This window comes from Scyliorhinus torazame, chromosome 10 (genome assembly GCF_047496885.1).
Source record: "Scyliorhinus torazame isolate Kashiwa2021f chromosome 10, sScyTor2.1, whole genome shotgun sequence".
Lineage (NCBI taxonomy): Eukaryota > Metazoa > Chordata > Chondrichthyes > Carcharhiniformes > Scyliorhinidae > Scyliorhinus > Scyliorhinus torazame.
In genome coordinates, this window is record NC_092716.1 from 94,308,105 (window position 1) to 94,335,745 (window position 27,641).

At 47.6% G+C, this 27,641-nt stretch overlaps 2 long non-coding RNA genes across 2 annotated transcripts in view; both read right to left on the reverse strand.

The window, feature by feature from the left end:
• The window catches only part of LOC140384846 (uncharacterized), a 409,015-nt gene that overhangs the window by 194,877 nt on the left and 186,497 nt on the right, over window positions 1–27,641 (reverse strand). The gene's annotated exons all lie outside the window — the stretch shown is intronic.
• Window positions 1–27,641, reverse strand: part of LOC140384845 (uncharacterized) — a 113,067-nt gene that overhangs the window by 39,909 nt on the left and 45,517 nt on the right. The window contains exon 3 of the long non-coding RNA XR_011933168.1: window positions 148–183. This is a non-coding gene — a long non-coding RNA (uncharacterized lncRNA). The remainder of the gene's footprint in view (window positions 1–147; window positions 184–27,641) is intronic.

Below are 27,641 nucleotides of genomic sequence, written 5' to 3' on the forward strand. Positions count from 1 at the left end.
CTTTTTCTCTCTCGCTCTTTAGTTCCCTCTCTTTCCCTCAACAATAATACATCTTTTAATCTTTCTGTTATCCAGTCAATAAAGTAAAAGAACTAAAGAGAGCAGACATTCCCAATAACATTTAAAAATTAGATCACTGATACTTACATTTGCAATTTTCACAAAACTTGTTGCACGTCGTGGCTGTAAAGATAAAAAGAAACATGTTGGAGATCTGAAATAAAGCTTTCTTTAGTCAGGTTCACCTTCTTTAGTTCTCACAAAGGCTTCTTGGCTGTAATGTTACTCAATATTTTCTCTTTTTTTAATGCCCATGTACCTACTGTGCATGGCCAGTGTTTGCTATTTTTCTTTCAGCTGCATTTCTAGAACCTTGTTTTTCTCAGTTCTGCTATATTGCAAATGGTTTAAGTTATGAGAAAATGATAAGTATTCAGCTGAAGATATTTCACCCCTGACAACATTACTAACTGGCATCATGTTGCAATTATACAGACAAACAATGCTGAAAATATGCAGATGGACAAGTTTGACACTAGCTGTGCCATGCTCAACCTAAAGCACCAACTAATGCCACTTCTAACCCCGTACAGCTGAGCACACCTGCAGCAACAACAAAGTCTCCTCTCTCCAGTTGTGTTATCTAAAGGTATCATGAAATTATATTTTCAGATTAGTTGCTGATTCATTTCCAGTGGCCTTGTTGATGCGGTGGAAGTGGTTGGTCATTTGTAAAAGGTTATGTAGTTATTGAAACCTCCAGGTAGTGGTGTGACACATGTTGAAGGACCTGGTTCTGTCTTCAAGGGTTCTGCAGAGTCCACCTGCTCCCTGTCATGGGTGCAATAAATTGTGTTCTTCCGGTCCTGCAATATGTCAGGAAAAAACAGAGCAGGGATTCAGCTAGACAAGTTGCTGGAAAGAGGGGAGTAGGTGAGGGAGGGTGGCAAAAGGCTTTCAGTAGTTCGCCATGTGTGTACAGGGCTATCCTTTCTCAACTTTAGCGAAGAATATGCATGAGATGTTTCCACTTCATCAAGGAGGTCCTTGGTGAACTCTGCCACTGTCTGTGCCGTGAACCACAACCTCAGGTTAGGATGAGGCATTGGGAGTGGCTGGGAAGTGGCGATGAACTTTTATGTGTCTGGTTTCTTTCAGGCTTGTGCATGCAATATTTCCAACACCTCCCAGTTTGTCATCCAGTGCTGCCTAAGGGAGGTCACAGAGATTCTGTACTCTGAGAGCTGAAAACATTTCATTCTTTCTTGCCAGAGAGAAACATGGGGAGTGAACATTTTTAAAAATAAATTTAGAATACCCAATTCATTTTTTTTTCCAATTAAGGGGCAATTTAGCACGGCCAATCCACCTAACCTGCACATTTTTGCGTTGTGAGGGCGAAACCTACGCAAACACGGGGAAAATAGCAAACTCCACACGGACAGTGACCCAGAGCCGGTATCGAACCTGGGACCTCGGTGCCGTAAGGCAGCAATGCTAACAACTGCACCACCGTGAAGGGGAGTGAACATGAGGGTTTATGAGAATTGGTGGCTGCCCATGGCACAGGGAGCCATAGATTTGCAAGCATGTTGCTTGGTGAGCACTGTGTCTGAAATCTTAAGATGTAAAGCAATCAAAAAAGATTCCACTCCCTCAACTTCCAGCTGGTGTGCAACCATACACAACAATCAATCATGCAGGCCAATGCCCAATATCCTGGAAGCAGTCATGATGCCTCAATTCTGCACCAGTCCACCGGTCCATCAGCATTTGAGCCAATATGATCATACTCAGATGATGCATACTGCATGACAAAGACTTTGCACTGACTACCTGGCTCATAATTCCAGTGTGCAAAGCCACACAGGTGAGCAGCAAGCTTGTAACAAATGCCGTGCTGCTCGACACAGCGGACTGTTGGGATGTTTGAACAACATTGCTGCTGGCACTGACAGCTCTGGAGGAACCCTGCAATTCTCACCAAAGTGCACTTCAGCATTTGTTGTGGTCTACCTTATGATCAGGTATGCAGTAAACAGCTGAGAAGGAAGAGCAGCAAGAGGAGGAGGAGCCACTGACAACGAGGAGGAGACGCCAGAGATGGGAACTTATACATTCCCTTTTTGGCCTGGCTGGTGGTGGCCGGTGGTGGTCAGCTCATCCAGTGAATTCAACCTCAGTTCCCTTTCCCAATAGCTCCACTCTTTATCATCCCACTGTTATTGATCGCTGTGTTCTCTTGGTCACAATGCTGGAATAAAAGACGCCACAGAACAAATATGCTAAACTAAATTTAAGGATCAAGCTCTCCAACATTCCGGATCAAACCTAACAAATTACATCTTGGGCATTCCTTCAGTGCCTGTCTTGTGGGGTCTTTGCTTGTCCTAGTGTTCCTATGTAGTTCTAACCCAATGGCTGCAGTATGTGACAGCTGATGAACAGTAGGAAACACTGTCGGTGACCTTGGAACATGACCCAGAGCAGTTTGGGGCCTAAAAGACCTGGCTTTGGACAGCACCACCTCAGTAATGGCAGCAGCTGACTGAGCTGCCTGGCTGGCAGGAAGTAGTAAGGAAATAGCCCTGCCCTGTGCCAAGTTAATGCTGGATTTTACATTGACTTCAGGCTGTCTGGTTTCAGATGACATCAAGCTGGATGCAATGACCAATGATGCGAAAAGATGTGGAAAATAACCTGGACAGATAAAGCAAAGGCAGAAAAATACCAATTTTCATGTGACATGGGCAATAATCCAGAGGCTATTACCGTCAGAGTTCTGTCTTTTAATTTAATACTTAAATCCTCATTCTTCCTCAGCAGAAACCCGTCCTATTCCTAACTATGTTGTTTGTTCCGACATGAACCACGGTAACTAATTTTGTCCCTCCCGTTCTAAATCCTCTCTAGTCACTTCAGGATATTCTTCACTCTGGATTAGATCATGAACAAGGACTCCCAAGTCCCTTTGTGCTTCTGATTTCCTAAGCCTTTCCCCATTTAGAAAATAGTCTATCCCTCCATTCCTCCCTCCAAAATGCATAACCTCACACTTTTTCACATTGTACTTTATCTGCCACTTCTTTGCCCACTCTCCTAGCCTGTCCAAATCCTTCTGCAGCTCCCCTGCTTCCTCAATACTACCTGTCCTCTATAGATCTTTGTATCATCTGCAAACTGAGCAACAGTGACTTCAGTTCCTTCTTCCAGATCATTAATGTACATTGTGAAAAGTTGTGGTCCCAGCACAGACCCCTGAGGTACACCACTAATCACCGGCTGCCATCCTGAAAAGACCCCTTTATCCCCACTCTCTGCCACAGAATCTTCTCTTTAGTGAAGGCCACTGCACTCACCTCTGCCCCTTGATTTTCCTGGAGCTTTGGCATCCCACTGGTGTCTTCCACCGTGAAGACTGATGCAAAGTAACTATTCAGTTCCTCTGCCATTTCTTTGTTTCCTCTTATTACTTCTCCAGCCAGATTTTCCAGTGGTCCAATGTCTATTTTTGCCTCTCTCTTACCTTTTACTTATTGAAACAAAAAACTTCCTATCTTCTTTTATATTACGAGCTAGCTTGCACTCATATTTCATCTTCTCTCCCCTTATTGCTTTTTTAGATGTCCTCTACTCGCTTTTGAAGGATTTCCAATCCTCTGTCTTCCCACTAATACGCACAAATTTGTATGCTTTTCTTTTGCTTTTATGCTGTCCTTGACTTCCCTCGTCAACCATGGATGCCTTGTCCTGCCCTTAGCATGTTTCCTCGTCCTTGGAATGAAATGGAACTCCCAAATCCCCTGCCATTGCTGTTCCACCGTCTTCCCTGCTAGGCTCCTTTTCCAATCAACTCTGGCCAGCTCCTCCCTCATGTCTTTGTAGTTACCCTTATTTAATTGTAAGACCGTTACATCTGGTTCCAGCTTCTCCCTCTCAAACTGCAGGGTAAATTCTATCATATTGTGGTCACTGCTCCCTAAGGGTTCCTTCACCTTAAGTTCCCTAATCAAGTCTGCCTCATTACACATCACCAAATCTAGAATTGCCTGTTCCCTCGAAGGCTTTGTCACAAGCTGCTCCAAAAAAACATCTCTTAGACATTCCACAAATTCCTTTTCTTGGGCTACCAACCTGATTTCCCCAGTCCACCTGCATATTGAAGTCCCCCATGAATATTGTGATATTGTCTTTTTTACATGCTTTTCTATCTCCTGATTTATTTTCTGCCCCACATCCTGACTACTGCTCGGGGGCCTGTACCTAACTCCCATCAGCATCTTTTTACATTTGCGATTCCTCAACTCTACCCACAAAGATTCTATGCCTTCTGATCCTATGTCACTCTTTGCGATCGATTTAACTTAATTCCTTACTCACAATACAACCCCACCCCCTTTGCCCATCTGCCCATCCTTTCGATAGGACACATATCCTTGTATATTTAGATCCCAGCCCTGATCCCCTTGCAGCCACGTCTCTGCGATGCCCACAACATTGTACCGGCCAATTTCAATGTGTGCAACAAGCTGAATTACCTTGTTCTGTATACTGTGCGCATTAAGGTACAACACCCTCAGTCCTGCATTGACCACCTCCCTTCTCACACTTGTCACCTATTTTGCTCTGCCTGAGGGTGATGCTGTTGTCTTATTTTTGTTCTCTATTTCCCCTTCAGTTATCACACCTTCAAAGATAACGCTTTGGTTCCCACCCCCCTGCCATACTAGTTTAAATCCTCTCGAGTGACTTCAGCAAACCTCCCAGCCAGGATATTGGTGCCCCTCAAGTTTAGATGCAACCCGTCCTTCTTGTATAGGTCTCACCTGCCCGGGAGAGATCCCAATGGTCCAGAAATCTGAAACCTTCCCTCCTACACCACCAGTTCAGTCATGTGTTTAGCTGCACTATCCTCCTCTTTGCAGCCTCATTGGCACGTGATACAGGGAGTAATTCTGAGATTACAACCTTTTCAGCTTACTGCCTAACTCCCTGAACTCCTTCTGCAAGACCTCATCACTCTTCCTGCCTATGTCGTTAGTACCTATGTGTACTACGACCTCTGGCAATTCACCCTCCCCCTTCAGGATATCCTGTGTTCGTTCAGAGACATCCTTGAACCTGGCACCAAGAAGGCAACACACCATCCCGGAGTCTCTTTCACGTCCACAGAAGCGCCTATCTGTGCCTCTTACTTTTGAGTCCCCTATTACTATCTCTCTTGTACTTTGCCATCCCCTGCTGAGCAACAGAGCCAGTTGTGCTGCCACTGTTCTGGCTGCTATTGTTTTCCCCTGATGGCTACCCCCCCAACAGTATCCAAAACAGTATACGTATTAGAGAGGGGGACAACCACAGGGGATTCCTGCACTGACTGCCTGTCCTTTCTAGTGTTCACCCATCTGTCTGCTTGCACCTTGGATGTGACCACATCTCTATAACTACTAATTGTGATGCTTTCCACCACCTGCATGCTCCTAAGTGCATCCAACTGCTGCTCCAACCGAACCACGCGGTCTGTGAGGAGCTGACTTTGGTTCCACTTCCTGCAGACGTAGTCGACCGGAACGCTGGAAGTGTCACGGATCTGCCACATCTCAGTTCGAGCACTGTACCACGCTGAGTGACATTTATGCACTAGTTAATTAATTCAAAATAAATACTTAAATTGTTATTAGATTCAATTAGGTAAAGAGCAAAACTGTTAAAATTACAAGGCAATGAGTCATGAGAATTTATAACATTTTAGCGGAACATTTCTTTCTTTTGTCAAAATTCCTGTAATGCAAGTTATTTAATTGCATTATGATGCATTTATGCAGACAAACAGATGGTGGAATTGCCACATCTGTTTTCATCTCCAGCTATTTTTACTGGTGCAGCAATGGATGAAGGTTGTGAGCATGACATGCTTTTATTTCGAGCACAGTGGTTAGCACTGTTGCTTCACAGCTCCAGGGTCCTGTGGTGATATGCATCACTGTAAGGACACAAAGGGTTAATGTACATACACTACACCTAGCTAGACACTAGAGGGAACACCAGAGACATGACACACAGGCAGTCAATCAATAGGTCAGTAAGATAGGACACGGCCAATGGGCAGTCACAATACACACAGAGGTGACACTACCACTGGAGGGCATTACACCAACCCATATAAAAGGACACATCACACATGCTCAGTCTCTTTCCAGTGGAGACACTCAGTGAGCACAGACACAGGGTTGATTGAACGTCACACCCACCACGTGGATTGTAGCAGACTGGTTAGTCAGTCTGAGTAGCTATAAAAGGATTAACAGTAGAGTCGAATCCAAGTACGAGAATTGTGAATAGTTCAATAAACGTGTTGAAGCTATCTCGAAGTCTGAACCTTCCTTTGTCAGAGTGCACATCAAGGAAGCAGCTTATGCTACATCAAGAGCACAACAAAACATGGTACCAGTGAGTAACTGTTTAAATCCATAAAGCTCAACTCAACAAAACAGTGACAACCAGCAACAAAAGCCAGGCAAGATGATGTTCGGGATTCCGATTCCACAGCAGCTCCAGTACCAAGGCAATCTCAGTGAAAACTGACCTTTAAATACTCAAAGGGGCAAAACAAGAGCAATTTCCAGGCAGTCCTGGACAAATTCCAAGAATTCTGCGAGGAAAATACAAGGAACAATGGTAAAAGAGGCACCAAAACTCACCGCGAGGTAGGCTTGCAGCACTGAACGGCAGTTTTGAATTGCAGCCATCTTGGAAAAGGTGCTGCACATGCGCAGTTGCGCGAAGAGCGCACAGAACGGGAAGGTCCGTTTGCACATGTGCGAGAAGCCGTGCATGCACAATTGAAAAGAAGGCCCCAAGTAAAGGAACAGCGATATGCGCATGCGCAATCGCTTCCTACGCTCTACGTCACAGGTATCATGACGTCAGAGGCCCCGGACCACGCCCACTTAAAGGGGAAATGTCCCAAAACACGAAAAAAATATTTAAAGCCTCAAAACCAGATTCTTTTACCTGGAACGACAGCACAATGTTTGAAATTCGACCAGTAGCTGCAAGTAACCTCCGCAGAACCCTGCAACAAGCAGTTAGCACCACCCAAAGAGATGATACAGTCCTTGAAGACTATGACTCAGACCTTGAATTCTTCTTTGGATATCGCGAGCCCAATGCCAGCTCCGACACAAAACGTGATGATATGGTCTTGGAAGACAACGACTCAGACAAAGCTTTCACCTTGGGAGGCTACCCAAGTACCAAATCCGAACCGCAACTAGACATGTTGCACAGTGACGACCCCGACGATGAGTTCTTCGGATTTGAGGATCTTCAGCCCAGCAGATATGACATCCCGACTCGTGAGTGCAGGATTATGCTGCGGCCTGACACCAAGAGACAGAGAGTGGTACAAGCCCACAGAGAGTGGCCTACTGCCACACAGAGAGTGGTCCACGCACCGCGAAGGGTCCCCGACTCCACACACAGAGTGGTCCACGCACCGCAAAGGGTCCCCGACTCCACACACAGAGTGGTCCACGCACCACAATGTGTCCCAGCCTCCACACAGAAAGCGATGAAAGACTCCACAGCGAGCTCGGTGACAGACACCACAATAGAAGCAACGCAAGACTCCACAGTGCAGTCCTTGCATGAACAAGAAGTGACTCGAGTGACACAAGCCTCCACAGCGAGCTCATGGACAGATTCCAAGATAGAAGCAACGCAAGACTCCAGAGCGCAGTCCTTGCATTGTGAAAGTGTACAAACTCAGCAATAGCATGATGGGAGAAATAGCCAACTTATGTAACCATGTATAAGAAAGCTGTGTCAGCTAGTGCCAAGACCAGACCCTGACAAACTAGACAAAGCTAAGAATCCACATAATCGTATCATACAAGGCCAGAAGAGGGAAAATAGTGCCTGACCTTAGTAAAACCTGATAACAAAGCCACGATCTAGGAATGTCCTAATAACACAACCTCCTCATGACCTAGGTCCATCTGCGTCAAGGCATCATGAGGGCAGAGGTGAAAGCCAAATAGGACCACGTCTTAAACCCTCTAAAGACAAAATACTGCAAATAAGCCGAGTCAGGGTCTTTCCATGACAACATGTTTGGTCAGAAGTTATGACTGTATTGACATTTTTGAACAAGGTCTGTTTTTGTAAAATGATACAGCTTTTGTATAAATATTGAATGTTTTCTCCATGTCTTTGCGAGCTTGAGAAAGAATGAGCAGGTTTGCTTAACAGCTCTCTCTCTCTCCAAACTGTAGCCATACTGCATGCAGACTTTGGTCAATAAAGACAAAGTTAGTTTTATCGAAACCGAGTTGTAAAGTTGTTTTCTTCACAGTCTTGAAGTAGGAAAGATTTTAAAAGACGACAGCATGAACAAGAGGTGATGACAGTTTCCACAGAGAAACCAATGCATGATTCCACACAAGGAACGCTGCAAGACTCTACAGAGGGAGTGACACAAGCCCCCACAGCGAGCTCGTGGACAGCCTCCATGATAGAAGCAATGCAAGACTCCAAAGCGCAGTCCTTGCATGAACAAGACCATGAGGGTCTAGCAACCTCCTCTGAGTAACCAGCAGCAGACGATGCAAGTCTGCCACCCTCAAGTGAACAACAAAAAGACTCTGACAGTCCACCACGCTCAAGTGTACAGCAAGCAGACTATGACAGTCCACCCGGATTATTTGAGCCACCAGAAGAAGACTCTGACGGTCTACCCAGCTCAAGTGAACAACAAGAAGACACTGAGGCTCTACCCACTGTATGTGCGACAAGTGACGACGGCATCCCACTTCCTATACCAGATATGCAACGTGATAGACCTCAGCTAGTGTGTACAGAGGCACTCGACAAGCACAGTGAGACTACTGGTGACTCCGGTGACACCACGTTACTTCAAACCTCATTCGCTCGAGCCTCTCCACAAGGAAATGCATTGCTGACTGTTTTGACTCCAGACGGGGAGCATCACGAACCTTCAGAAGATGCAAGTGAACCTGAAATGACTCCGGACGGGGAGCATCAAGAAACCTCAGCTGACTCAAGTGATCCTGCAATGACTCCGGACGGGGAGTGGCAAGAAACCAAAGCTGATTCAGGTGAACCCGAAAGGGCTCCAGACGTGGAACATCGACACGCCAAAACTGACTCAGGTGAAACAGACCAGACCCTAGACAGGAAACATCGACAAACCAAAACTGACTCAGGTGAAACAACCCAGACTCCAGACGGGGAGCAACCACAAGCCAAAGCTGATTCAAGTAAGCCGGACATGACTCCAGACGGGGAGCGCCGCAAACTCAGTGACGGCACGCTCAAAAAAACTGCAGATGCCACAAAGCACGCTGACAGGAGTAACTGTGTGAAGGACTCGTATCATCCACAGAGTGTGGTCCTTGAGCGCAGCAAACACGACAACAAAATCAACCACCACAACAACAACATCAAAGACAATAATGAGAAGCGTACCAAAGGCAACAACGTTGATAACAAGCACGACCAAAACAACACCAATGGAACTACGACTGGTACAACATGGTACAACTCTGCAAATGAGGGACACTGTTACTGCTCAGCTCAGTACAATGACAACGTGGCTTTCAGGACAGATGCCATCAAGAATTACCACCACAAGCATCGAAAGAAAAAAAAAGAGTCCAAATTCGACAACGAAGTGATTTGACCACTTATTGGTTCCTTCAGCACAGGGACACTGATGACGTTTACAATGCAATGCCACCATCAACATCACCAACTCACCAACCAAACAAGAAAGCCACTCGACCATAATAATTAATGAACTTTGGACTCATGCATATGATTTGGACTTATTGTTAATGATCACTGTTATCATAACTTGTGCAGAGTATCACTCATCTACCTAGTTTGTTCAATTTTCACTGTACAGAAAATATGTAACACAAAAAAGGGGGGATGTGGTGATGTACATCACTGTAAGTACACAAAGGGTTAATGTACATACACTACACCTAGCTAGACACTAAAGGGAATACCAGAGACATGACCACACAGGCAGTCAACCAATAGGTCAGTAAGATAGGACACGACCAATGGGCAGTCACGATACACACAGAGGTGACACTACCACAGGGGGGCATTACACCAACCCATAGAAAAGGACACATCACACATGCTCAGTCTCTTTCCAGTGGAGACACTCAGTGAGCACAGACACAGGGTTGATTGAACGTCACACCCACCACGTAGATTGTAGCAGACTGGTTAGTCAGTCTGAGTAGCTACAGAAGGATTAACAGTAGCGTTGAATCCAAGCATGAGAATTGTTAATAGTTCAATAAACGTGTTGAAGCTATCTCCAAGCCTGAACCTTCCTTTGTCAGAGTGCACATTAAGGAAGCAGCTTATGCTACGTCAAGAGCATAACAAAAGAGGTCCCAGGTTCGATTCCTGCTTGGGTCACTGACTATGCAGAGCCTGCACGTTCTACCCTCGTCTGTGTGGGTTTCCGCCGGGTGCTCTGGTTTCCCGCCACAAGTCCCGAACGATGTGCTGTTGGGTAATTTGGACCTTCTGAATTCTCCCTCTATGTACCCGAACATGCGGCGGAATGTGGCGACTAGGGGCTTTTCACAGTAACTTCATTGCAGAGATAATGTAAGCCTACTTGTGACAATAAAGATTGTTATTATTAGATTCATAGAAAGGCCCCTTCACACTTCTCAGCTGATGCATCGCTTTCCCCATGGACAGCAGGTCGAACCTCGCCTGCAACTCTTTACTCTTTGCCAAGAGCCCCAGATCTGGGTCCACCTCGTACCTCCCGTCCACTTCCAAAATCTCTTCTGTCAACCTTTGGCGTTGCTCAGTCTCCTCCCTATCCACCTTAGCCTTAAAAAAAAAATCACCTCCCCCTAACCACTGCTTTGAGAGCCTCCCAAACCATCAACAGCGAGACTTCTCCGTACAATTGAACCCCACATACTCCTCAATCACCTTCCTCATCCTATTTTGTGTGCTAAAAACACTGCATCCAGTGTCTACCCCGGCTTCTGAGCCAACCCCTTCTCCAGTACCATGTCCATCCAATGTGGAGTATGCTCTAAAATCGAAATAGCTGAATACTCTGCCTCTCAACAACAGCCAACAGCGCCTTCCCCACCACAAAAAAGTCAATCTTCGGGAATATCTTGTGCACCGGGGAAAAAACCTGATCCTCCCGATCCCTCAGGTATAAATAACTCCACAGGTCAACCCCCCATCTCCCTCATAAGCCCAGTCAATCCCCCCCCCCCCCCACAGTGGGGTCAGCGAGCATGGCTGGAAGCTGTCCATCCTCAGTTCCAGCACTGTGTTCCAATCCCCCCCAAATCAACTCGCGGGTAACCAGATTCGTGATAGCAGTCATGAACCCCGCGTCATCTCAATTGGGGGCCTATACACTAACCAGCGCCACCAACCTCCCCTCCAGCGCATCCATTACAACCATGTACTGGCTCCCTGATCTGCCAACACCTCCATATGGAACCTTCTCCCTTGCCCACAAAAATCGCCACCCCCCTGGGCCCTATTATCAAATCCCGAATGAAACACCTGGCTCATCCAACCCTTCCTGAGCCTCGTCTAGTTCTTCACCCTCAGATGGGTCTCTTGCAGCATCACCAAATCAGCTTTAAAACTCTTCAGGTGCGAGAAAACTCTTGCTCTCTTCACCGATTCCCCCCAACCCCCTCATGTTCCACGTCACCATTCTGACCGGGAGCCTCTCACTCTGCCCCACCTATCCGCCATCGCCATTACCCCAGGCCCTGCCCATCCGGCTCGACCCGTCCCATCCTCTTATTACCATCAAACCCCCGTCTCCCTTCCCAGAATCCTCCCATCCACTTCCTCTTCCAAACACCTCACCCAATATCGCTCCCCTCCCCCCACCATTCACACCTCCTATGTTCACCGAAACCTGCCTGACCAGGTTCTAATCACCGTGGCCCCTTCCCCCACCACACCTTCGCTTGCTAGTGTAGTGACCCCTTCCAGAGCCCCCTCCTCCTCCCAACCACACCCTCAGTAACCTGCACCCCCCTTGCCCAGAAGCCCTTCATACCCATCCCCCATCCCACCAAATGCCAACTCCAACCCCCAGCCATACAGGCAGAGTGGGGAGACCACATCCACCAAACAGCAAAGCAACACACCAATAAAAAGAAACAAAAACACATAAAAACCCTCGTTAAACAAATCAAAGAAAAAGTATAAAAGAAAAATGCTCCCAGTCCACACTCTCCAAGTTACAATTTCAAATCATATCTCAGTCCCAGTCCTTTGGCCTTCACGAATGCCGCCGCCTCCTACACGGTCTCAAAATAAAAGTCCTTTGAATTGTGAGTCACTCTCAGCTTCGCTCGGTAGACCGCTCTGAACATCACCCCACTGCTGTACAATGCCGCCTTCACCCATCCAAAGCCCATCCACCTTCCTGCAAACTCCACCATGGTATCTTTGTACATACGCATACCAATGCCTTCCCACTTCAGTTCATAGGGGGTGGGCTGTTCTTCCTCCCCCATCAACTTGGTGAACATGTCCGCAAAGTACTCGGTCGGCTTCCGGCCCTCCACCCTCTCGGGCAGGCCCACGATTCTCAAATTCTGTCTTCTCTACCTGTTCTCCACGTCCTCCACTTGACTCTTTGCCCTTCATTGACCTCTGCCACCCTCTGCAGCTCTTCACCCATCGAGGTGAACTGGTCGCTATGTTGCGACAATGTCTCCTCCACCCTCTTCATCTTTTCTCCTTACTCCCGCACCTTGACTGACGTTTTCATCAATGCAGCCTTTATCGGGGCAAGCGAATCCTCCACCCACTCTTTGAGCGAGGCTGTCATCTCCCGCCAAAGCACCTCTAAATGCTTGGTGAACAGCCTTTCAAACTCTCCCCCACCATACCACCCAGGTCAGAGTCTCAACCGTAATGGGAGTGGCCCCACCTACGAACCTGCACCTCCTGTTGGACGCACACCAGCCCTCGCCGGCGGACTTTTGCTCACCCTCTTCCTTCTCTGACTTTTCTTCTGGAACTTCAACATTCCATTGAATCCTTAGGAATTCTGAGAATAGCTTGCATTTGATGGCTTTGACAGATTTACAAGCTTCTGTGGAGACTAATGGTTTGTCAAGTGACGATCATGTGATGTTAGTTCATTTTGCCAAATTTATGAGCTTTTCAACAACCACCAAATGTTATTATAGAGATTGTGAATACTGGGTAAATCAGTGAGTGGGTAGTGTCATGTGAGTGTCCCTTTAAGAAAGTTTTTTGTCTTATCAAGAGCTTCAGTGATGTCATTGTGTGGGTGGACCTGGGCTGTGGCTCTGGGATTTGTTTTTGGTTTCGCTTCATTTTAAAAGCTGTTTCCAGACTGCTTGGTAACTTAAAAGAGATAATTGTTTTCTGGAAGGAATTCAAATCTGCTGTTGAAAAGGGGAACAGAGTATCAATAACAAGTCTTAAAGACAGTGAGAGTGCCGTGTGCTGGGCCACGCCTTTGAAATGGGTTTCTGGTTTTACTTGGATTTTGTTATTGAATTGGAACAGTTAAGGGGGAATTCATTAAGGGGTATACATAGATTACTGTAGCTGTGTGGGGTCTTTATGTTTGTAGTTGATAAAATTCTTACTGTTTGTGTTTATACAAATGTTAACTACATTTGTTAACTGGAGTTAAGGAGTAAAGGGGCATGGGGTAAATTTGAGGTGGTCTTCACATTGACCTTTAATTTAACTTTTTTTGAATTTAATTTATGTAGATGAGCTATTGCTCCATTGATAAAGTGGGCAGATATTTCTGGAAACAAGGGCCAGCCTCTTAAAGTGGTTACTTCAGTATTAATCCACCTCAATTTCTTCCTCCATTTCTGGTTCCAGACTTCATCTGGAGGCTGTAACGCCATTCAAGATATAAAGATCTTGCCTGTAGCCCCTTCCGGGGTGTAGAAAGAATCACAACTTTGGGATTGGTCCTGAGTCTTGATTCCCACCTCCAACAGGAAAATTCCAGTCTGGATGTTGATCCCTTGAGTTGTTTCCCACTGAGAGCGGGGCCTCATGGAGTAATCAAAACTGAACTGGAGAGATACCCAAGCCATTTTCTGGATGTAGTTAATGAGATAATATTGAATGTCAGTCAAATTAAACACTCACCATTCATTTTGTGTTGATTACCAGGTGCACAGGTAGAGATAAAAAGAAGCAATGATATACGTTACTGTGATTTAAAAAATGTTGTAACTACATTGCTGTGGGCCTGGAGACACATTTAGGCCAGACGAGGTAAGGGTGGCAGATTTCCTTCCCTAAAGGACATTGGTGAACCAAATGGGTTTTTACAACAATCGACAATGGTTTCATCATCATTAGACTTTTAATTCCACATTTATATGAACTTCAAATTTCACCGCCTGCTGCGGTGGGATTCAAACCCAGGTCCCCAGAGTATTACCCTGGATTTCTGGATTGCTAGTCCAGTGATAATAGCACTATTCCACCACCTCCCCCAGAATGGAAACTAGTTTCCACTGGAATTCCATGCAGATAAATGTTGGTGCTGCTCTGATCTTGACAACTAGAATTCTGTGTTCCTCCAACACTGGCCTCTTCACGTCAGATTATATAGAATATATAGCAGTCATTCAGCTCACCCAGTCCATGTCAATATTTCTGCTCCACATGAGATTTTCCTTCTCTTTCCCCATCTATCAGAATAACCCTCCCTTCCCTTCTCTCTCTCTTCAGCTTAACTAGCCTCCGCTTCAATGAATCTGTACAAAATTGTAACTGTGGTCCTTGTGGGAGTCCAATTTCTATTCTCTGCCACTCAGAACAGATACCTTTACCCAACTCTATGTTTCCTGTTTTAATCCAGCTAACTATCGATTCTGCTACTTGGCTCAGACTACACATGTTCCGACCTTATTCATGAATCTGTTATGTGGCACCTTATCAAAGGTCTTTTGAAAATCAAATGAATTATTAGATACTACATTACTCTTGTCTACTCTGTGCTATCCCTTCAAAGAACTCAATGAGCAGAATTGTCTGCTCTCGTTGTCAAGGAACGTGCTTGGCTTGAGTGGACAATATGGTGAAAAGATCAAAAAGCAGTTTCACGTCATTGTGAAATTGGTTTCCGATCATCTGTTCCACACATCACTGGAGGGCCATGTTAATTGCCGTCCAAAGTTGGGAATGTAGTTATAATGCATTTATATCTGATCATCGGGCATGCCCGCCACTGTCAGCCCCCCCAAATCTAATATGCCTTCAATGCCGACATGACTTCAGAATAGTATGATTTATGACTGTCTTTAATATGCGTGCGACTGATGAGCTGAACTCAAGAGGTGAGGGCTCACAACTTGCGCAGCACTTGCGAGGGTTGCCCATTGGATTTCTAGGAAGAGGCATGCTGGAGGCACAGGAAATTAGCTTTTTCCTAGCTAGCTGAGACGGTGGTGCAGGGGCTATGACGGCACTGCGAGTGGGGTCGAAGGGGGGTTGGGGTGCAAGACAGCACAGACTGATGGAAATGCTCACTAATTTTTGATCAGTAAGGAATCCAGTATTTTGGAGATAGGGCAGGAAAGAGGAGTTGAGAATTATCGTATCAGATCAGTGGTGATCACATTGGATACTGGAGCACTCGATGGGCTGAATGGCCTACTTCTCCTTCTACATTTTATGGTCTTATGCAGTAGCATATGCCAGCGAGCATTCTTGCACAGTTGTGACCGTTCATGAGCGTCTCCATTGACAATCTTGAAGTCAGGTCTCTGAAGCATTTCTGTGCACTCAAGCAACACAGAAGCATGAACGTGCTACCAAATCCTTCAGAACTTTTCACGCTTGGGCGCAGTCTGCAAATTAATGTGCATTATAGGGGGCTGCAGAACAATAGCATAACTGAACAACTTGTACAATCTCTTTGTGAAAGCCAGCTATGGAGCAGAATTGTTCACCTCTCACAGATCTTGAGATATCTACATTCAGGTTTGGACCGGACTCTCATATTTCAAGCGAACAGCACAGCCTTGCAATGCAGTTTAGGAGAATGTCTGCACCCGAGATCAGAGCACAGTATGCAGTCCAGTGGCAGAGGCTACTGCCAGTTGGTGAAGTGGAGTGGGGTAGAAGTCGGTGTGGTTTTGGGCAGCTCTGAAACACACTGTCTATCTAAGAGGTGGCCCAACACTGTCTGGCATGTGTGAAGGGGCCTTGACAGGCAGCTGGGACAGAATACATAACCATGAAATGCCCCACTGAGACCCTTCCTTAGCCACATGTTTCTCTCTTTGCTACTCCAGGAGGAGGACATCAGGATCATGGAGCCTGGTGATCTAGCTGTATGCCTTATGATTTACAGGGAACTGAGAAGTGGAAAAGACAGAGACGCATGGCTGGCAAAATGGAGGAGCACCACCCTCAAGATGAAGGCGTGGCAGGGCCTCTCGATATTGCACTTGTTATCCCTGCAGATGACTGAGTGCCAGAGTTGCCGAAGACTACACATGTCTGGGGAACTGGCCAGTCACATATGACACCTTGTTCAGGATTTGGTGTATTATTCCTTGTGTCTGAATAAAGCTCGTAGTCTTACAGTTGAAGTAGATGCTTTATTTCTATGAGTTTGTTCTCTCTCTAGCACTTAGACTATGTTACATCTGAGCTGCCTGTCTGTGTCCTGCTCACCAGCTGCCGTTCCTGTGAAGAGAGAGAGGCTACTTCCTGTTTGTCTATGTATATATACATCTCTGGTGCTCCCTCTAGTGGTTACTTAGTTGTAGTGTATTTACCTTAACCCCTTGTTTATATACAGTGATGCATAGCACTACATTTGGTTCCATGGAGAATTGGAGGTTATTGACTGCTGGTAGTAGTGAAAGTGACCATAGTGCTCAATATTACACCAGAGCTCCATGGGTGACTTGTGCGGGATCTCCACGAAGGCACAGAACTGTGCGCATTTTGGCCGATCTGGAAAGCTAGGAAGCAAGAGTACTTGGATTCGAGGAGAGCTCTCGTTTTGCTCAGGTGCATGGTGCCTTGACTGGACTCACATGGTGCTCATATCTCCATGGCAACAAGCAGTACAGTAGGTAAACCACAAGAACTTTCACTTGCATTGTTCAGCTGCTCCGAGACCACCACAAATGCATCATGCAGGTGTACGTGCAGTACCCTGGATCGTCCATGACTCCTACACTTGCAGCAGGTCTCAGATCCCTGACATCTTCCAGGGTCCACAGAGGCTGAAGGGCTTGCTCCTTGGGGACAAGAGCTAGCCATAGAGGATATGGCTGATGATGCCTGTGTGGCAACCTCCGACCATAGCAGAGACCATAAGCCATAAGACATAGGAGGAAAATTAGGCCACTTGGCCCATCGATTCTGCTCCGCCATTCAATCATGGCTGATATTTTCTCATCCCCATTCCCCTGCCTTCTCCCTATAACCCCTGATCCCCTTATTAATCAAGAACCTATCTATCTCTGCCTTAAAGACACTCAGTGAATTGGCCTCCACAGTCTTCTGCGGCAAAGAGTTCCACAGATTCACCACCCTCTGGCTGAAAAAATTCCTCCTCATATCTGTTTTAAAGAATCGTCCCTTTAATCTGAGATGGTGTCCTCTGGTTCTAGTGTTTCCTACAAGTGGAGGAAGAAGAACAAAGAAAAATGGACTATATCATTATACCTGTTTGCAAGGGAAACCCCAGAGCGCAGGGACCCGACCACATGGAGAGAGCAGTGACAGCGGCCATCCTGGACGGCCCCCTAACAAAGGGAAACCCCGGAGGTCAGGGGCGCATCCACCAGGTAAGTATGGTTAATCCCACAGGAGCGAGGAGGCAGAAGCTCCCCACCACGATAGTCACCTGGAACGTAAGGGGACTCAACGGCCCAGTGAAGAGATCCAGAGTCCTCACCCACCTAAGAAATATGAGGGCCGACATAGTCTTCCTCCAAGAGACACACCTGAGAGAGCAGGACCGACTGCGGGTAAGAAAGGGCTGGGTGGGACAAACCTACCATTCCTGCTATGGGACAAGGGCCAGGGGGTTGGCAATACTGATCGGCAAGAGGACGATGTTTAGGGCGACAAAGACGGTTACGGACCTGGGGGGACGGTACGTCATGGTCAGCGGGGCCCTGGATAGGGCACCGGTAGTACTAGTTAACGTGTATGCGCCCAACTGGGACGACGTGAGCTTCATCAAGAAGACCATGGCAGAAATCTCTGACATAGCGACGCATCGACTAATCATGGGGGGGACGGGGGACTTCAAATGTGTACAGGACCCAAAGACAGACAAATCAAACCCCAAAAAAGGGGAAAACCTCAAGCATGGCAAGGGAACTCAGTCACTTCATGGAGCAGATGGGAGCGATGGACACCTGGAGGTTCACCCACCCAGGGGAGAAGGAGTTTTCCTTCTTCTCCCCAGTACACAAAGTATACACCAGAATTGACTTCTTTGTGGTGGGGAAAATGGTGCTTCCGGGGATAGACAAAGTGGAATACTCCGCAATTGTGATATCAGACCACGTTCCACACTACATGGACGTGAGGCTGGAGACGGGCAGGGCCAACGCCCCACATGGAGGTTGGATGTCGCCCTACTAGCGGACAAGGCCTTCAACGAAAGGTTATCACGGGCCATTGCAGAGTGCACAGAGAACAACCAGAACGGGGAAGTCTCACCCTCCATGTTCTGGGAAGCACTAAAGGCCGTACAAAGAGGGGAAATCATCGCTTTCAAAGCGCGAAGAGATAGGGAGGAAAGGGCGGCTAGGCAGCAGCTGGTCGACTCCATACTGGAGGTAGACCGTAAATACTCCGAGGCCCCGACCGTAGAGCTCCTGGCGGAGAGGAAAGTGTTACAAAGGAACTTTGATCTGCTCTCCACCAGGAAAGCAGTGCACCAACTCCGCCAGGCACGTGGGACCCTATACGAACACGGAGACAAAGCCAGCCGCCTGTTGGCACACCAGCTGAGAAAGCAGGCAGCCACCAGAGAAATTGCACAAATCAGGGATTCCAGAGGCACGTTAGAAACAGAATCAGAAAAGATCAACAAAACCTTCAAGGCCTTCTACCAAGGGATGTTCACCTCAGTGCTCCCAATGGGGGAGTCCGGGATGAAACGGTTCCTTGATGGACTGGACACACCAGTCGTGGGGGAGGGCAGAACACGGGGCTTGGAAGCACCACTAGCACTGGGAGAGATCATGGACAGCATTAGCTCCATGCAGGCGGGGAAGACGCAGGACCAGACGGGTTTCCAGCTGACATCTACAAAACATTTGTGACAGCACTGGCCCCGCACCTGCGGGAGACGTTCACAGACTCGCTAGCTAGGGGCACACTGCCACCCACGCTAGCACACGCCTCAATCTCGCTGATACCTAAGAAAGTCAAAGACCCAATGGAATGTGAGTCATACAGACCCATCTCACTGCTGAAAGCGGAAGGCAAAATACTGGCCAAAATCCAAGAAGACCGTGTACCTGAGGTGGTCGCAGAGGACCAGACGGGCTTTGTCAAAGGTAGGCAGCTTAACTCGAACATCAGGCGCCTGCTGAATGTGATAATGACCCCCTCCGGGGAGAGAACACCAGAGGTGATCGTCTCCCTAGACGCAGAAAAGGTCTTCGACAGAGTCGAATGGAAATACCTCACAGAGGTACTGGAGCGGTTCAGGCTTGGAGCAGGATTCACCTCCTGGGTAAAACTCCTATACAATGCTCCCATGGCGAGGGTACGGACAAACAACACCAACTCCCGATACATCCAGCTGCACAGGGGCACCAGACAAGGATGCCCACTGTCCCCGCTGCTGTTCGCTCTAGCGATCGAACCACGAGCAACCGTGATAACCGAACTCAGAGCAGCAAAAAGCTGGAGGGGGATCCGAACGGGAGGCAGAGAGCACAGAGTCTCACTCTATGCAGATAACCTGCTCCTCTACATTTCGGATCCACAGAGCAGCATGGACGGAATCATCGCGCTCCTGAAAGAGTTTGGTGTCTTCTCGGGCTACAAACTCAACATGAGCAAAAGCAAGATCTTCCCGGGACTGCCGCTTAAACAAGCCCGACACAAATTCCGCTACCTGGGGATCCAAATAGCCCATGACTGGAAAGAGATCCACAAATGGAGCCTCACCAGTCTGACAGAGGAAGTAAAAAACGACCTGCAAAGATGGAACACACTCCCACTCTCCCTTGCGGGGAGAATTCAGACAATCAAAATGAACGTACTGCCCAGGTACCTCTTCCTATTCAGATCCATTCCGATCTACATCCCCAAGGCCTTTTTCAAAGCGCTGGACAAACTGTTCATGGCGTTCGTATGGGGGGGGAGGGGGGGGGGGGGGGGTGAAATGCTAGGATCCCAAAGAAGGTCCAACAAAAAACAAAATCCAGGGGAGGGCTAGCCCTCCAAAATCTATAATTCTACCACTGGTCGGTGACAGCCGAGCGAATAAGGGGGTGGATCAAGGAGCCAGAAGCCGAGTGGGTGCACGCGGAAGAGGCCTCCTGTAAGGGGCCCTCCCTCCGGGCCCTCGCCACGGCAGCACTCCCATCCTCACACAAAAAACACTCCAGCAGCCCGGTGGTGATAGCCACCCTCCAATCCTGAAACCAACTATGGCAGCAATTTGGCCTGACCAAAATGTCGGACAAGCTCCCATCTGCAACAACCATAGGTTCACACCAGTACTGACTGACGCCACCTTCAAAAGCTGGGGACAGGACAGAGGGACAGTGACAATCAGGGACCTATACACGGACGGCAGGATCGCAACACTGGACGAACTGACAGAGAAATCCCAGCTAGCCAGGGGGAACAAGCTAAGGTATCTACAGCTCAAAAGCTTCCTACGAAAGGAGACAAGGATTCACAACTGCCACGACACACATTACTGGAAGAATTACTGGACGCAAGCATACTAGATAAAGGAAACTGCAGTGACATGTGTGACCGACTGATAGAAAGGGCCAACAGCGTACTGGACCAACAAGAAAGAAGGGAGGAGGACCTGGGGATCGAAATAGTGTGGGGACTCTGGAGCGAAGCACTCCATAGGGTCAACTCCACCTCCACGTGCGCAAGGCTTAGTCTGACGCAGCTAAAAGTTGTACATAGAGCCCACTTAACAAGAACCCGTATGAGTAGGTTCTTCCTGGAGGTTGAGGATAGATGTGAACGGTGCCAAGGAGGCCCGGCCAACCACGCCCACATGTTCTGGTCTTGCCCCAGACTTGCTGGGTACGGGACAGCCTTCTTCGAGGCAATGTCCAAAGTGGTGGGAATGAAGGTGGAGACATACCCAAAAGTGGCGGTCTTCGGGGTTTCAGACCAGCCAGATCTATTCCTGGGGAGGAGGGCGGACACCCTCGCCTTTGCCTCCCTGATCTGCCGCCGTAGAAACCTGTTCGGCTGGCGGTCAGCAGCACCACCCAAAGCTGCAGACTGGCTGTCCGACCTCTCGGAATCTCTCCAAATGGAGAAAATCAAATTCGCCATCCGAGGGTCAGACGACGGCCTCCACAGAACGTGGGAGCCATTCACCCAATTGTTTCAGGACCTGTTTGTGGCCAACGACAAAGTGGAAGAATAGCCAGGTAGCCAAGAATCAGCGGAAGCTAGCCAAAGAATGAGAGGGAGAGATAGACCGGGGAGGGGGGGGGGGAGGCGGGGCAGCTGAACCTAAGAGGAAAGACAGGAGAACCACAGGAGGGGGGTGGGGGGTGGGGGGAAGAGACAGGGAACAAGAGAGTGGAACCAGGGAGGTGGGGGGAAGGCAGGGAAATGAGAGCCGGAAGGAAGGCATGGGATACAATAACGAACTTGGCATTTCCAGGAGCAGGGAATAAGGCGAATACAGACGAACGACGGGAGGAACAGCAGAAGCGGAGGTGAGCGCAAGACAGCAGCAAGATCCGTCCTGGAGAAGCAAGTGATAACACCAACACCAAACCCATTCGAGTATTGCCCACTGTAATTGTTTCTCCGGCACCCGAATGTATATTTACCTCCCCAGTCTCCACCCCCCCTCCTCCCCCCACAAACAGTCGCCTACTTATGTGTTGTAAATAATTTTGCCAGGTGTGCAGAGTTGCTGCTGTTGAGCTGGTGCACAATATCCTACCAGTTATTCTATTTTATTTTTTATTTTATTTTTTAAATTATTTATTCTTTTCTTTTCTTTGGTATGTTTGGGTGTGCCCTTCTCTTCTATATATGTATATGTACATATATATGTTTCTTATCCTGTGTATATAACGGTAAATATACTTTGTTCAAGACCCCAATAAAAAACATTTATTAAAAAAAAAAAATCAGTGCATTGCGGTCACTGTATCCAGAAGGTATACCTGAGCAAGACACCCTCCGTGTTCAAGTGAAGGCAAGCATCCAGCAGAGCGGAGCCGCTGATTGGCTGTTGCGAAGAAAATTTGCAACAGTGCTTTGCGGTCACTGTATCCACAAGGTGGTTTGTGGAGGAGCTGTTGTCAAGTGACAGTTAACTGGTGACTGGTAAGTAGTTTTTCTTTTCCCTGAGATGTATTGATAAGGTAAGGTTTTCTATTTCTAGTTTTTATTTTTATCGTGTGATTGGTAACAATTTTTCTCTTTTTTTCCTTTTTCATTTATCTATTATTTGATATTATAGTTGGACTAAGTTAAGCTTAAGATTAAAAATGGCAGGAGATCTCAGACCCGTGTTATGCTCCTCTTGCTCAATGTGGAAGCTCAGGGACGTGGCTCATGTCCCTGGCTACTTCACGTGTGGGAAGTGTGTCCAGCTGCAGCCCTTGTTAGACTACATGGCGGCTCTGGAGCTGCGGACGGACTCACTTTGGAGCATCCGCGATGCTGAGGAGGTCGTGGATAGCACGTTTAGCGAATTGGTCACACTGCAGATTAGGATTGCTGAGGGAGAAAGGGAATGGGTGACCAAAAGGCAGAGAAAAAGCAGGAAGGCAGTGCAGGTGTCCCCTGCGGTCATCTCCCTCCAAAATAGGCATACCGTTTTGCATACTGTTGGGGGAGATGGCTCACCAGGGGAAGGCAGCAGTAGCCAGGTTCATGGCACCGTGGCTGGCTCTGCTGTACATAAGGGCGGGAAAAAGAGTGGATGGGCTATAGTCATAGGGGATTCAATTGGAAGGGGAGTAGATAGGCGGTTCTGTGGTCGAAAACGAGACTCCTGAATGGTATGTTGCCTCCCAGGTGCACAGGTCAGGGATGTCTCAGATCGGCTGCAAAATATTCTGAAGGGGGAGGGTGAACAGCCAGTTGTTGTGGTGCGTATAGGCACCAATGCTATAGGTAAAAAAACGGGATGAGGTCCTACAAGCAGAATTTAGGGAGTTACGAGCCAAGTTAAAAAGACGGACCTCAGAGGTAGTAATCTCAGGATTGCTATCAGTGCCACGTGGTAGTCAGAGTAGAAATTAAAGAATAGGCAAGATGAATGCGTGGCTTGAGAGATGGTGCAGGAGGGAGGGGTTCAGATTTTTGGGACATTGGGACCAGTTCTGGGGGACGTGGGACTACTACAAATTGGACGGTCTACACCTGGGCTGAACTGAAACCAATGTCCTTGGGGGTCCTTTTCCTAACACAGTTGGGGAGGGTTTAAACTAATGTGGCAGGGGGATGGGAACCAAATGAGGAGGTTAGTGGACAGTACGGAGGTAGTAACTAAAGCCTGTAAGGAACTAGATCATGAAGTCAGCGTGACTAATGGGAAGAGTAGGCAGGGAGCAGATGATGAACGCAAAGGGACTGGTGGTCTGAGATGCATTTGTTTTAATGCAAGAAGTGTAGTAGGTAAGGCAGATGAACTGAGGGCTTGGATTCGTACCTGGGAGTATGATGTTATTGCTATTACTGAGACTTGGTTGAGGGAAAGGCATGATTGGCAACTAAATATCCCAGTATATCGATGCGTCAGGCAGGATAGAGAGGGAGGTTCTGTCTGTGGAAAGAGGCGGGGCGTGAGTGCCTCATCCCTTTTATAGTGAGATACCACCCCTGAGTGTCCTGACTGCTCATTGGTTGTTAACTATTCTAAGTGTTCATTGGTTGCATGTTTGCATATCGTGACAGTTCATTGTACAACATTGAAAGCGTAGATTTGTGTGGGTTTAGTAGCTCATTGTTCAACCTTTTCTCATTTCTTTCATACATTTAATGCAGTTGAACTCGGCCATCTGCCTTGCTTTTTATAAGCATTGCAGTTGTGTGAGCTTTTTCCTGCCTTCCAAAGCACTAGGGGTTCTGAAGTGCTGAGTCTTTATATTCAGCTATATTGGGGAATGTCAGTTTGATGGCTTTGACAAATTTACTAGTTTCTGCAGAGGCAAATGTTTTTCTAAGTGTCTTCCATGTCAAGTTTAATTGTTTTGACAAATTTATGAGCTGTTCAACAACTTCCAGATGTTATTATAGAGATTATGAATTCTGTTTGTGAAGTCAATTCTGAGTGACTCAATGAGGGGGTGGGGAAAGGCGGTGGTGATGAGGGGGTAAATTTGAGGTGGGTTCAACATTGATCTTTAATTTATCTTTACATTGATTGTAATTTATGTACATGAACCACTGATCTATTGACAATCTGGGCAATATTTGTGGGAACAGAGGAGAGCCTTCTAACATGGTCATTTCAGTATTGGTCAGCCTCCATAGCCAGCATGAGCCTTCATCTCCAGGCATGTGCCGCCGCCATTCAAGACATGAAGATGTAGCCACTTTCAGGATGGAGGTGGGATCACAACTTTGGGATTGATTCTGACTTATGATTCATGCCTCCAAGGGGAAAATCCCAGTCCTGGTGTCCATCCCTTGAATTGTCTCCCATCTGGACCACTGAGAAAGCAGAGTCTCATGGAATGTTTCAAGCTGAATCGCCGTGTTGTGGAAATTATAATAAAGACAAATTCTTCGAGGTTCGTTTTAAGGAAATTTATTTCACACAAATATATTTGCAGAGGGAGGAGTGGTCTGGCATAGCCATTCCACAGCGCTCTGAGATTCGACCGAAGAAAGCATATCTTTTTAGTCTGAAATACCAGCTTGAAGTAAACAGCCATGTTTATATTAAATAGACCTTGGAAAGTATGTAAGATGAAATACGTAGTACGTATGCTCTTGCCCTTGGCTAAAAACATCTTGAGTACACATTTTGTTATCTTTCGGAGGACAATGTGTTATAATAAGGCCAGAACCAAAATACTAAGCAGTATTTTGTGTATGTTACCTGACCTACTTATTTTCGTTCAAATGCAGTGTTAAACTATACAGCTATATAGCCAAGCATTTCCCAGCATGCTTCTAAGTTGGCAACTCATTAATTTCCCTTCCACACGCAGTGATACACAGGCTATTTTCTTGAATTAATTAATGAGATAATATTGATTTGTCAGTGGAAAAGAAGAAATTAAGCACTTGCTTTTTGTTGTGCCTTTATCTTCATTCGGATTTAGTTTATCTGTCTGAAGGAAACTAGTTACCAGTGGAATGCACTGAGATTAACAAAGAAGCTGCTATTACTTTGATTTTCGAAAAATGGTGGAGGCATTATTTCTTATGGTGAGTTACTGGGCATAGGATTCCTAGCCTTTGACCTGCCCTGGTAGCCACAGTATTAATGTGGCTAGTCACTTCTGGTGACAGGGATGTGCTGAGTAGTCGCGCATCAGGTGGCTCTCCTCACATGAACCTGAAAAATAGGGGGTGCAATTCTCTGTTTCTGCGGCCAAGTGCCGGCTCGAATGGAGAATCCGTGGGAGGTGTACGTCAGGAAAAACAGCGCAAACCCCTCACCGATTCCGGTACCGGTGAGCAGCTAGCACCGGTGCCACGTGAACCGTGCGGAAACGGCCGTAGAATGGCCAATTCCCGGGCTGTGGCATCAGGGACAGCGCTGAAGAGCCCACAGAAAGAGACTCTTAATGTTTATTTTCTGCTTTCTGAATTGGCAACTGTGAACCACTTTATCGATCACTTTACGTGGGATTGTATTGCCTCATTCTGGGGACAAAAGAGGAAAGAGAGGAAGGTAGGAACGAGTGTAGCGAAGCATAGAAAAAGGTGAGGGGAACGGCGGACACGGAGGTCAGGGAACAGGTGACGGGCGGATGCACAACTAGCCCCGGGAGGGGGTCCACCACACGAGAGTGCAGGAGAGAGAGGCTGCGGTGCATCACCCACAAGGGGGAAAGTGCCTGGTGAGGGGGCGGGGCAAACATCGGGAATTGGGTGGCTGCTCGGGGGAAAAAGAGGGGAAGGGAGAAGGGGGCAGCTACAGGGTGGGGGGTGGAAAGAAGACAGGTGGGAGAAGAAAACAACACAAGGGAAATACGGGTAAAGAAGGATTGAGGGCATTAGGCTGACTACAAGAGGCCACATGTGGCAACTTGGAACAAAATGGCGCTGCAAGTAACCACTTTGGAGGGTGTCGGAAGAAAGGGAAAACCCGGAGTGCAGGGACTCATCTACATGGCAAACTCACAGTTGGCAGCCATTTTGGGTGCCCCTGGACAAAGGGTAACCCCATGCGGTATTATCATAACTGTAAGAAATGCAAGGGTTAATGAAATGTCTAGAGTAGCCACTAGAGGGAGCTACAAGTATATAAGGCATTGATGCTAAGCCTTGTGGCTGAGAGTAGTCCAGGAGTTAGCTAGAGGCAGTCAGAAGTATTATCAGTATGAATTAGAGCAGATCATAGTTTATACCAGTATTAAGGTTAGTTGTAGATGAGTGTAGTTTATACATTAACAATCAACTGTGTATTATTTAGAAGTACGCATCGAATCCAATTTAGGAGTGTTAATACATTTATAGCTTTGTTTCAGTTCAAGCTATATTGTGGTCTTTGTGAACACATTATATCTGCCCTGTAAACCACGTCTACGCACGTCACCTGCTCGCAACAAGACGGCAAAGCCCCGGGGAATCGGTGGAGGACTTCTACCGTGCGCTATTGGTGCTGGGCAGAAACTGTGGCTCCCCGCAAATTTCGGGCAGCGAGCACACGGAACTTCTGATCCGCGATGACTTCGTAGCAGGTATGAGCCCCTCAGAGATCCGCCAAAGACTCTTAGAAAAGGACACACTGAGACTGAGAGAGGCACGGGCCCTGGCAGGGTCCATGGATGTTGCCTCCAGAAACGTGCAGTCCTATGCGCCCGACCGTGCGGCGGCCCCGTGGGCTGTGTGGCATCCCACAGCGGCAGCCCCACTGACTTTCCCCGTGTCCCCGCAGGCCTGCGCTGTAAGATGGCCTGCTAACTCTGTCGGGCCCCGCTGTTTCTTCTGCGGGCAGGCGAAGCATCCCCGCACGCGCTGCCCGGCCCGCACCTCCACCTGCAAAGGGTGCGGAAAGAAGGGCCATTTTGTAGGGGTCTGCCAAGCACAAGCCGTGGCCGCGGTCTCCAGCGACTCCGGACCGCCGCGGCAATCTTCCCCTCAGGCCCCAGGCGGCCAGCACTCACCGCCACTCCCCTATCCTAGGGCCACGTCTGACCCACGAGCGTGGCCATCTTGCCCCTCGGACACCACGCTGGATGGAT